The sequence below is a fragment of the Lutjanus erythropterus genome, chromosome 13 (genome assembly GCF_056507025.1).
Source record: "Lutjanus erythropterus isolate fLutEry1 chromosome 13, fLutEry1.hap2, whole genome shotgun sequence".
Taxonomy (NCBI): domain Eukaryota; kingdom Metazoa; phylum Chordata; class Actinopteri; order Lutjaniformes; family Lutjanidae; genus Lutjanus; species Lutjanus erythropterus.
Genome location: NC_139329.1, coordinates 26,974,749 through 26,987,051, shown reverse-complemented (window position 1 = coordinate 26,987,051; position 12,303 = coordinate 26,974,749). Strand labels below are relative to the sequence as shown.

Below are 12,303 nucleotides of genomic sequence, written 5' to 3'. Positions count from 1 at the left end.
TACTTTTACGTGGAAGGTGTCTTGGGATGGGATGAACCCACACAGTATTACTACCTCATACGGAGCATTTTCACATCAGATCATTGTTTTGTTTTTTTCGCCCACAATTTTACTGTTCTGGTTCACGCTCACTGCTCTCATCAACATCGTTTCTGGATGCAGCAGCAGATGTTTTCAGCCCACTGCAAACTACCCAGACCCAAACAACAGACAAAGTAAGGAAATAGCTGGAACACAGTGCATCATTTAGCTGCCAGATATTTCCTTCAGGAGCTGGTAGAGACCAAAAACAGAGCTAAAAGAGAGTGAACATTGGACTTAGAGAAATGTAGATTGCTCTGATGGTACATTATTCCGAAACGCCAATTGGCAGAAAATGTCCCATTGCACCCCAGGTACCGAAACTACTTCTTAAGGTTTAGGAAAAGGTCATCATTTGGGTTGAAATAACTACCATAGTTACCTCAATTAAATTACATATGCAAGTTTAAACCAACGGGCCTCCAGAGCAATGGGCTTTTGTTTTCGGGATAACAAGCTGTTGGACAAAGGGGGGTTTGATCCACTGGGACATTTTTTGGACTATTGGGGTTTTTGGAATAATGGGACGTTGGAACTATGACACGGCACCTATGATGTCTCGGTAACTAAGCAACTGTTTCCTAACACTTTGATCATATCAACTTTAAAAGAAATGTGAGTGTTGTGTCTGTGGCCCCCATGTGGCCAAAAAAAGATTTAATATTGATAAAACAATTTTGGAACTAACATGGTGGTCTGATAAGACAATAATGTTCATCATATCTAAATAAAGTGCAGCGTTTCCTGCCATTACAATCCATGTTTACTTAGCTTACTGAGTTTTTACTATACAGCCCCCTATGGCTCAATTAATGCTATTTTCTGTGTCCATTCTCAGCCATTTTTTTTTTTTTTTTTTGCATTTTCAATGAAAATATTGTCTTACATGCTAAAAGTTTTTACTCTTACTGTGAACATTTCCTTTCACTTATTCTTATTTGTAAATACAAAATGTGACCACACTCAAAGAACAAAAACACAGATTCAGGCTCATATCGATTGCAGATGCAGTAGAAGTTGCCTTGCTTACATCTGATTAAATAAATCTGTCTGATTGCACCACAAACAGCTAAAACTCAATTGCCCGGCTGATGGTTTCTCTCTGTACTTTACTGCCTGATCTATTCCACTTTTCAAAGACTCAGCCCGTCTGTCCCCAGAGGCTTTCACCCTGCTACATTATGATTGATTGCCATTTCTATTTCATTTAGGAGTCAGGCTATAGAACAGGTAAATGAATTGTGGGTGTGTGCATCCATTCTATGAGTGGGGTGTTGAATACAACGTATAAATTATCACAGTTTGACTGACATTTAATACCACGCCATTATTTTAACTGACACACCAGAGTTATTAGTGTTTCTCCCAAAGAGCTCAGCTCAGTTTGATTCTGTCACAAATGACAACTAAACACACCTGATAAACAAGGAAACAGAAATAAATGTTTTTTTCTTGTAAGATGAATTCTACTTCTTTTTTTTTTCATATTGTTTTTCTATCTCAGGCATGTATGAAGACCTAGTTTTTTTTTTTAAAGATAATTCTCGAGCGAATGAAACATCAAGAAAAGTCTCCTCCTCTTCCTGGTGCACAGGAAAAATGCCCAGTGACAATCTATTAAAAACACCGGGAACATTTTTCATTTGCAGTATGACGGTCGATCTGCATATGAAATTTATCAGAGAAATTGAAGAGCAATTTACCACTACTGGCTTCAGCTGTGGTGTTGCAGGATTTCAGGTCATTTCCAGGTGGAATACCAGAGAAATCTATCAAATGATTATGTTGTGAGGTAAAATCAATGGTGTGTTAAATAAATGATGTTGTTAAGTCAAAGGTGCATTAAATAAACGGTGTTAAGTGTGATGTTGGAATTAGCTCTAATCTAATCTGACAAGGTGCCACTGTTGATGCTGGCGATGCTCTGAACCGATCCTGATCCAAGCTGAACCTTTTAATTACACCTGAATATGTGAAATGCATATTTTTGGATAAAACATTCATTCATCAGTCGTGAGGTGCACTTTGTAATTAAAAACAAACTGAACATGCAAATGAGACAGGAACACTGATTATCAACTGAATCTGCAGTGAAGCTGCAGTCTGGTGTCACTCTCTTGTGTGTAAAGAAACTTGCAGTCTGTAGGAGGAAGGAAGTCGGGGCGGAAATAAAAACTGCAGCCATTATTAGTTGTCAGAGTTGGTTGCACTGAGTGATCAATCTGCTGTTGAAGCCGGATTGGTGGGAGGTTGGTAATGGAGTTGGCCGTCTGACTTCTAGACCAACTCTCTGCAGCCTGACTCACATATTGATGAGCAACTGCTGCCCAGACTGTAAAGTTACCTCACTGCAGCTCAAAGGATCACTCTGATTTATGTAGGTTTTTCTAGCGATATCACTTCGCCTACAGATCTCAACAATTACTGTCTTGCTTGTATGCAGTATAAAAACTTCAGATTTAAGTTTAATTTGTTTGCTTTAGCTTTGAACACTTGTTCTTTGTGTGAGGGTATATGGAGAGCTATTGATAACTGGAATCAAATTCCTTGTGTGAGTCAACATACTTGACCAGGAAAGCTTTTATTTATGGTGAGCATAAATAATACCAGAACTAATAGAACTGATGGTCAGACAGCGTACTATCACAGATGATACTGATGCACAGGTTACATGTAGGTACAAGGGAACAAGATATTTTGGAATGAAGGAGTAAAAGTTTGGAGATTTATTAATGCTGTAGGCATTTTATAACTGCCAGGTATCTATTTCAATATTACAGGTATGACAGTACAATATGACCGAACAGCAACAAAGCTGCAAGTTGTGGTAATGAGTAGCACTTCATAAATCTGCTGTGTTTTTACCTGTTTGACAAACACCATGATGTTTATTGTTTTTTTATGGCAGTCATCAAACTAGCTAGCTGTGTTAAAAAGTGGATCTTCTGTACTAAAAAAAGCTGGTGATATTATTTATTATTATTAACAAATGTCGTAAAAAGACAAAAAGAAGTGCTGTATTAGTGTCTCTCAATAACTTGCGACAGATGTTGTTTTTAACAGTTTGTATCAGGCTTTGGTTACACAGACGGCATTTGTGAATGGGATCAATTCATTGTTGGTTTTTGTGTTATTTTTCTGTAACAAGAACAATACAAATGTGATTTTTCATGCAGTGTATTTGTACCATTGACTCTAGCAGCTGACAGCAAATCATGTCTAATCTGTGCAGCAAAATTGGATGGTTGAACACAGTTAGTGACACAGTTAGTGTCCTGAATTTTCAACCTCCCAATTGTCCATTATTTCAAAGGTCAGCGCTGTCAAAACGGTTTTCAAATGGTAATGACTCAAATTAGCATGTTACTCTACACACAAAGGCTCTGCACTGTATTGCATTACAGTTTACTGTTTTTTGTTGAAATTTGCTGTTGTGACTGGGTTGTAAAGATGTGGCAAAAAAAATAGCAGAAAAAGCACAAAATAATTAAACTTCATCTTGATTTGGATCGATATCTACGTCACATATACATGTTCTTAGAGTCACATTAAGCAGAATGCTGATCAGCTCGATATCAGGGGAATAAAAGCGCAGCGGCTGCAGGGAACAGGTGTTTCTCTCTTTCTGACCAAATGAGAATACTTTGGTCATCTGCCCTGGATGGATTTAAAGTTGGCAGTTTGGATCACTCTGGTTGGCTTCTGGGCTTAGTTCCGCTAGGGGTAGGGTCAGCGTACCAGAGTGCCATAATTACATTTGGCTCCCACTCCCACAACAGGATTAGGTGATTTGTGGCCAAGAGGCCTTTATAATTGCCCCTGATTACCAGTTGCCAGTGCGGTGTGGAGAAAGGTCAGTTGGTCTGCCGTTCAGACACCCTTTGGGCCCATAATCCCTCAACAACCCGTGTCTGTGCCGCCCCCTCCTCCCTCCACACCACTGAGCATGGAACGTGATCTGGATCATCACTTTTGTCTGTTATTGTCTGACTCCTAATTGTTACTCTTTTCACTTCACCGTTCAGCAGATAGAAAACAGAAAACAAAGAAATACCGCGGCTGATGTTGAAGCACATCACCTCTGTGTATGTGGTCTAACGTTTCTCTTTTCAGAGAGCAGAGCCATGGGTAGCTCATTATCTGTGGCTGAAAACATGCGACCTTGTTTGGTACCATGAGAAAATTGACGTGGCAATGGTGCATTGTCTGAAAGCAATTGTGTCTTTCTCATTTTCGCCTCTCGTTAAGCCTCGTAAGGGCTTTTAAAAATTCCCTCAAGCCTCCACTGTGTTTTCTTCTTTCCTAATGGAGGGATTCCTCTCCTTTTTTTAATTCCAGCTTTTGTTTGCCCGCTGAAAGGGAGCCGCTTGTACAGAAATAATTAGCTGTATTATGTGTAGAGATACAGTCTTCTCCCTTCTGAGATGAAAATCCTTGCATTTATCTGACTTCATGAAAGTCCAATGTATCTCTGCACTTAAGCTCATCAGCAGTGGAGGCTTTACTGCATAGAGGGTGAATTCAGCGAGAGTGTGAGGCAAACTGAGATAATCTGATATTATTCCACTGCTTTGTTCAAGACAGTTTGCATATGTGCTGTCTACTGTATAACCGCACATTCAGCTGAATATCATGGAAGTATTGTTGTGGTGCTGTGCAGTAGATCCTTTGGAATAAAGTTACTAAACTTTCTACTTGTGAAACATTGCTCATGTATGTTTTGTCTTTTTTTCTTTGTCTTTCTGTTTTATATTAACTTGAAGTATTTTCTTTATATCTACACCCCAGAACAATCTGAATCATGGCAGAGGTTAATACACCCTGGAAGATTAGTTAATCCATCTGAATCCTAACCAGGGGTACTTCTGCAGGCACCAGGAGTCACTTAGAGAGGTTGTGGAGATGAGCTTAAAAAGTACAAATTGTGATTTGAACGTAAAACATTTGTATACCCACACATTTGTGTCTGGGAGGAAAATGAAACAAGTTGGATCACAAATTGGTCTAATTTATTTTGACAATAACAATATATTTCTTGCTATGACAAACCGACTGCGCAGGACTGCATCAACATCAGTCCGTTTTAACATCCAAAGACAGACAGCTGTGATTAACAACACCTTAAACTAAGGTACATGTTTTTGTCACATTGTATACAGTGCATCTGATTAGGTTAGTTTAGTTTCACATTGAAGTTATGCAAGCTCACTAAATACATACCAGTCTCCTGTTGTCATCACCTACGTGAGCTGCATTTCCCTATGGTTGCAACTGATTGATTTGTAGATGGGTGTGCATCTGACGTCGGTCTGTTGTCAGTTCAGTTTAGTTCCTCTCTCTCTTTCTCTCATCCTCATCCAAAAATCATCCAAAAATCTTCATCATCGTCTTCATGCTCGGAATGAACTGAACCACCATTCAGTTTGATGTAGACCAAGACCACCTCTATCGGTTAAACCGAAGTTTGGCTGTTTAGTCCGGAAAGGAAGGTGTCACGCTTAGAATTTTGGTTCAGGTCAAACTGAAAAGTCAGAAAGTCTGGACCAAATGAGGCAGGTGTGAAAGGGCCCTAAGAATACTTGCAAACTAGTCGGCAAGTGAGCAGAAAGGTCAAAATGAATGACTTAAAGTAATCAATAAATGTTTAACAGCTTACTTCTCCAGTAGTGTGAATGCAAACTTGATCAAACCTACTGAAAAAAAGACGCAGAGCCTAAACATCGACAACTCCACGTAATCACAGTGTCTCTGAATTAATTCACATGTGCACCTCAGTGAAATCGTTTTTTGAACAATTCAGTCAAGGCGTTCCCTTTTTCGAAGAGATAAAACAACACCTATGTAAGTGCTTTGGACAAAAAAATGCCTGGAACCACAGTTAAAATCATTTTTTGCAGCACAGCTAAAGACATTTGTAAAGTGTCCTCCGCTCTCACTGAGTCTGGGCGAACATTTGCAGTCTCAACACAAAGCCTTTTGACTTGTCTTTGATGGCGACTAGGTCTGCCGTAAAAAACACTTTAGCTGCCTCTGGATGGAGGGCTTATAAAAGATTTATGTGAGAAATGCCATTTTAAAAAGTGTCAGCGAAGTATCACAACATGTGTGTTATTGTTCATTGTTGGGTGCAGCCAGCCCACCTCCTGAGGTCCTTGGCTTTTCAGATAAAGGATGATGTGAATGACCCAGTGTGACTGTTTGTTCTCCAATTTGTTCTGCAGTTTCTCTGGATCCTGAAAGGTGCCTTTGGCTTGAAGCAGTGCTGCCTCTAAGGCTGACTGAATTGCTTAACTGGGTGAGAAATGAAGATTTATCTGCACATCTGTGAGGCGCGCTGGGATCTTCGTCACACAGTGTAGCTGAACCTCTCAGTCGTACACCAGCTGAAGAGAAAGGACACGTTTTCAGTCTGTGTTTGAGCACAAGTTAATTTCTCCAAAGATTTGTTTTATCCATCAATCCTTGCAGCTTTCAGTTTTATACAAACTCGCAGTATAAGATTGTGACTAAACTTATTCTGTGCTTATTTGGACTATTTTATTTATTCAGGCGTCAGCCCCACACTATCAACCAAACTGCCACTCCACCTTCATTTCCTGCCGGGCCCCAGCACGGACGCCTCATCTGACCTCTCACACAGTGAACCCCATGAATGGACAATAGTGCCCTTCAGTGGGGCCCCATGACCATAGCAAAAGCCTGCAGCTGGAGCACATAGCGAGGCTGCCCTGGCCTGAGGGTACGCTAACAGCTGAGAGAGATCACTGAACTGCCAAGGGGATTTTTGGAAATGCTCGGGGAAATCACAGATGTGAGGGATGAAAAGTGGCCTGGACGCCATGCGAGAGGATCAAGAGTTGGAGCTGTTTATTAGATGCAGTGGAGATGTGGCCTTTAACAGGTGCTCAGGGGCTGGTTGGTGGATCTGGAGCTGAACTGCACCAGGATGAACCTCTGGAAAGCCCCGGGCTATTTTTTCATGAAACAAAGGAAACGGGGGATTAGGCCAGTTGCTACAAAATCCACTGGATTTCTCATTGGATGTTGAAAATAATGAAGAAAAATAATGTTTCAAGATGAAACAATAAAAACTGAATTCAGTGTTGAGGGACTTTTAATTTAATGATATACTTCTAATTCACTACATTTCACCGAGTAATGCTTTTAGGTAGATAGACAGACAGATAGAGCAGTGAGTTTGTTTTCTACATATGCAATGTAATAACTCACAAAGTGTCAAGGAAGTTAATATTCTTGCATTATTTTTTCTTATTAAAAAGAAGAATATAACCACACCTTCACACCCTCTGAATTCAAGTTTTTTTCTTCTCATGAACTTGCCATATTAACTCACACTTCATTCAATCTCACCAGCCAAACAAAATAAGACTCGCCAAATCCAAATTCGTCAGTCTTTCCACTGATCCAACAATCCCCATCTCTTTGGTTGAAATAAATTCTTTATCTACCGAGTTAAATGTGAAAATATTCTGGCTCTATAGGCTGTTTTCCTCACACTTGTCCTCCGGCTCAGTCGGTGCGTTCTGTGTGTGTCGCCAAGCAGTGTCTCTCACTGTGCAGACCATTAAACTAGCAAAATAAAATGACAAAACTCTGACAAAACTGTTCCTTTATCCACACATGCTACTTGGCTCAGTTTGACTCGGTGCTGCAGCCCAGCACAGCAGAGTTTGCAGCCGCTTGAAGGCGTGTTTTTAGTGACGAAATGCTCATATTTAGTCAAGCATTCGACATAGAAGAGGAACATAATTTCTTTGCTGTAGCTGCGCTGCTTGGGTGAGAGCTTGTGTATCCAGTTCAGTCGTGTGAACGCGGATCCAGTTTGAGAGGCTACAGATATTTAAAAAAGGACTGAATAGTTGAATATTGACAAAAGTTGTCAGCTACAGCCCTAAATGAGGTATTCTGATCCATTAATTTGCTTTCTAAAGGCAGATGTAGCATTTTGGTTTGTTTTTATGCTCCATGTGGCTCACCGAGAGCTGATGGTGGGTTTAATGGTGGTATTGTGCTCACTGATGGCAGTATTGATCTTTACATTGCTTGTGTAATGAATGATCAATGTCTTTCAGGGAGCACATGTCTGTAACATGCTGTCATGTGCAGCACGGCTTCTTCTGACATCTTTGTATCGAAACTCATTGGCACAGAAGCAATCAGCTGCTTGGCGTGTTTGGGTTTTAGTGCCTGGTTCTTTTCCCTGAAGGATTTCTAATTAGATGAGAAAATCAATTATGACTAGAACACACCAAACATGTCTTATCTTCACTTGCCAGCAAGTTATTTGGTAGTTTGTGCCACGGGGCAATAGCAGGCAAAAAATATAAAATGCTAATGAGAAGCAGGGAGGGAAACAAAGTCACTGTCAGAATAAATCCATCAGTGTAGACTGCGGACAAAATAAACATGATTACAATTCTGCCACCACCATCATCATCATCATCGACATTTAACATCATCATCATCATCATCATTGACTTCTTTCTCTTGCAGCCCTGTAATGATATACTGTCCAAGAAGCCATTTGCTCCAGCCAGCCCTGCTGTACAGCAAAGTCGTCCAAATACTTGCCGGCGCCCCCGCTCTTCCTCTCCAAATGAGTTTTCATTAGCATAATGGTGTGTGCTGCTGCTTGGTGATTTCTTTTAATCAACCCCGGAGTCACTGGTAATTAGTAACAGACGACTAATGGATTCTGATGGACACTCTTAGCATCCTCTGACTTATCGTCGACTGATTTCATACTAAGAGGAATCTCAATGGCAGCTGCGGCTGACAAATGTATTCCCATCATGGGATTGTGGGAGAATTAGAATTGGTTGACATCAATTTTAAAACAGCTGTCTCGTGGTAAATTCAGCACATTCTGATCCTCACTCCTACCTCAGTCATTGTCACTGAGCACAGGTTTTGCTCTGCATATTTTAGCTCATTGGGTCTCAGATTTGACATCAGCCCAATCTTCACCTGCAGGAAGAAAAACCCTCCTCTGAGCTGATTGGAGGAAATTGACATTCCTGCTGCTGCTTCCATCTTTGCCTTGTGTCTTGCAGCTTTGTTTCACCACAGGACATGAGGCAATTGGAGTTCTGAAAGGTAATAGGAGGAATAATATCCTGCAGTGCAGAGACACGGAGTGAAAGACAGTGCTTCTGCAGAGAGGAGGAGAAAAAAAAAAGTTGTTAAAATTCATAGGACGAAAAAAGGAATCAACTGCAGAATACATTACACAGCATCAACTGTTCCAAGGACAGGAAAGGTCAGACTGCTCGTCTGGCACACTGTCTCGCAGTCAATGGGACTGGTGGGACTACATTGTACAAGAAAAAGCGGGGATTAAAGCTGCAGAATGGCAAGCTCCAAATCCATACACCCAATCTGTGATGGCTTCCTTGCATCAGTGTCCACATATATATGTCCCTTGACAGCATGTGTGGGCTTGCACAAGCAGCCGCTGACCCATTTCTTATTTCAAATTTACCAGCCATGCAACGCCCCGATGCTCGTCTTCACACGGCTGCTCTGACCTTTGATAAAGAAGACTTAGAGATCATGTAGCCTGCAGACAGGGAGCTTGGTCTCCAACCTAATCTGTCCTGAGGCTGAGAGTGATGCCATCCATGGCTTAGAGAAGTTCAACGCAGACATGTTCTCTCAACAGAAATTCACCAGGATGTGTTGCAGCAGGATTGCAAATTACCAAAGTTGTTTAATCACGGCTTGATAAGAACAATAGTTTCCCAGGAGACCAGACTACCACACATTTCACTCCCAGTCATGCAACCTCCCAAACGTCATTCTTTGTCATTCTGTTTGCTTATGGCCCTACCGTTTCTTAAATATACACAGATCACTCACGCCTACACACACAGTAACCAACCATACTTGCCAACCTTCCCGATGTTCCTGGGAGACTCCTGTTTTACTTTGCCCTCTCCTGGTTTCCTCTGTGAATCACAGTTCTCCAGCATTTGTCCTGATTTATGACCTTTGCCTCCTTAAAGCTAATACAAGGAGTTTTTAAGTGGTTATAAAATGATGATGCTTCTGTATGAGTTACATAAGAAAACAAGATTGTCCACGAGAAGATTGGCTTTTTCTATATAGTTATTCTTAACCCACCACCAGGTCCGATTCTCCTTGAAATTATATGACACAAATCTGTGTTTACATTTTATGTAGATAACTTTATTTTTGACGATATATTTTGTGGTTATTACAGTGGAAACACTCCTGCTTTTGTCCATAGGGGCCTCCAAAATCAATACAATATGAATGTCCCTTATAGTAGCTTTAAATACATCCATGCTTGTACCTCGTCCTCCTCAAAGAAAGAAACTGAGAGCACAAAGAGAAAGAAATACATTTGTAAAATATTAATTTTCTTAGTTGTTGATAAATTATATTTAAATGTGAGCTGGGTAAGGCAAAATGTTGTGTTCCCATTGTATTTTCTAGCTAATACGTGTCAGTTATGGTCATCTGTTTGCATCTGTTTGCAAAGAAATGTGTGCTTATTATTACCTAAATTTCATTCTTTAAAAGTCTCCAGAATGTGAGACACAAAATATCTATGAAACTCACCCAACACCTATACTTATAAATACTTATCCTCCCTATTTCTGAGGTCTTAAGGTTGACAAGTGTGATAGAAACACACAAAGAAACACACAGAGGGGCCAAACTTCAAAAAATGTCAACCCCCCCCCCAAAAAAAAAACTGTGCTTTCCCTTCCTTTTCTCTTGATTTCCCTTCTATCTTTCTCCACACATGCAGTCTTTTCTTCCTCGTTCAAAGTTATGGCAGTGTGAGATTAAATTTACGCACAAACCCCACCCAACCCGCCTCTCCCTCCTTCCCAGGGACTCAGTATTTCAACACAGGCCAGGAGGCTGGGTGTATATATGATTGTGAGCCACACCCTGCAGCTGTGCACCTGGAACTGCTCCCATTCCAGCATGGCAGTGAACCCACACACCTGTTCACACCTGAGGCCTGCGCCTCTGGACCACCACCTTCTCGCCTGCCTTTGTTTCATCCATCAACTCATGAGACTGACACAAGCTGTGAGAGACCAGACGCTTTAAAAAAAAAAAAAAAAAAAAAAAACCTACTCGTGTCTCATCAGAGTAATGTCAGGTATGTGACAGTCAGAGCTCCGTGAACCAAACGTTATATGAAGCTGTTGATGTTGGGTTTGATTAGACATTTGCACTATTTTTCACATCTCTGTGTAATCTCACCCAGCCTGTTCAGCTAGCACAACACGTAAGCATGATGAATTCCAGGCAGATGGTTGAAGCACTTCCCTACTTGGAGAGGAGCTCAGGATAGAAAATACCATGTATTTTTACAATTTTTTTATCAATACCTGTCACAGTAAAAGCAACAGGTGTTGTGTGATATTTTGCAGCTGCATGTCCTTTATCACATCTCTGATCTGTATGTGCTGTACATCTGTGAGCTGCTGGTTATTTGCAAGAAAGTTATTTGAACAGCTTCACTGAGGAGGACTTGAAGCCGTGGGTGCTGAATTGGCTTTGGAGGAGAAATGTTGAACCATGTTTGAGACTTCAGCATAATTTCCTGTCTGTGTAAGTGCTAATCATCGACCCTGGAAGAATGTCTCTGCTTCCACTCCCATATTACTGGGATACAGTAATTATTAGATATTATAGGCAATTGTAGTAGTCTGGATTGGACAAAATCACAATTGTCTTTGGCAGCAAAGATTTTTTATTTTATGACTTCCTCCTTCAGATTCATGCATTTTCATAAACGCTTTAATATACTTGAAAGGTTGAGCTTTATTCTTCATCTTAAGAACACATCAGTTTCAGATTATAGTGACCAAAACGATCACAGTTATCAGAAAATGTTCAAGAAGTACCAATGCACACACCGAAAACGTTTAACCTCTTCAGTCTCAGTGATTTGAAAAGGCATCATTTCCTTTGTAAGGTCAATGTTTTCACTGACGCAGAACAAACCCACACTGCAACATATTTTCTGTTGCTCAGATATGAACATACAGATGTTTAGCTTGTGCGTTTATGTTGAGTAGTGTGTTGGTGTTGTGGTATGTCTTGTTTTGTGTCATCGATGTGGAATAGGTAATACCAACCATCTAGAATTTTATGAAAATGCTCACCATTTCATCCCTGATCTGTGGTAAAATATTCAAAAGTCAGCTTTCACTT

At 40.6% G+C, this 12,303-nt stretch overlaps 1 long non-coding RNA gene across 1 annotated transcript in view; it reads left to right on the top strand.

The window, feature by feature from the left end:
* Positions 1–6,427, top strand: part of LOC146316743 (uncharacterized) — a 43,677-nt gene extending 37,250 nt beyond the window's left edge. Inside the window, exon 3 of the long non-coding RNA XR_014771772.1 lies at positions 6,303–6,427. This is a non-coding gene — a long non-coding RNA (uncharacterized LOC146316743). The remainder of the gene's footprint in view (positions 1–6,302) is intronic.
* The last annotated feature ends 5,876 nt before the right edge of the window (positions 6,428–12,303 follow it).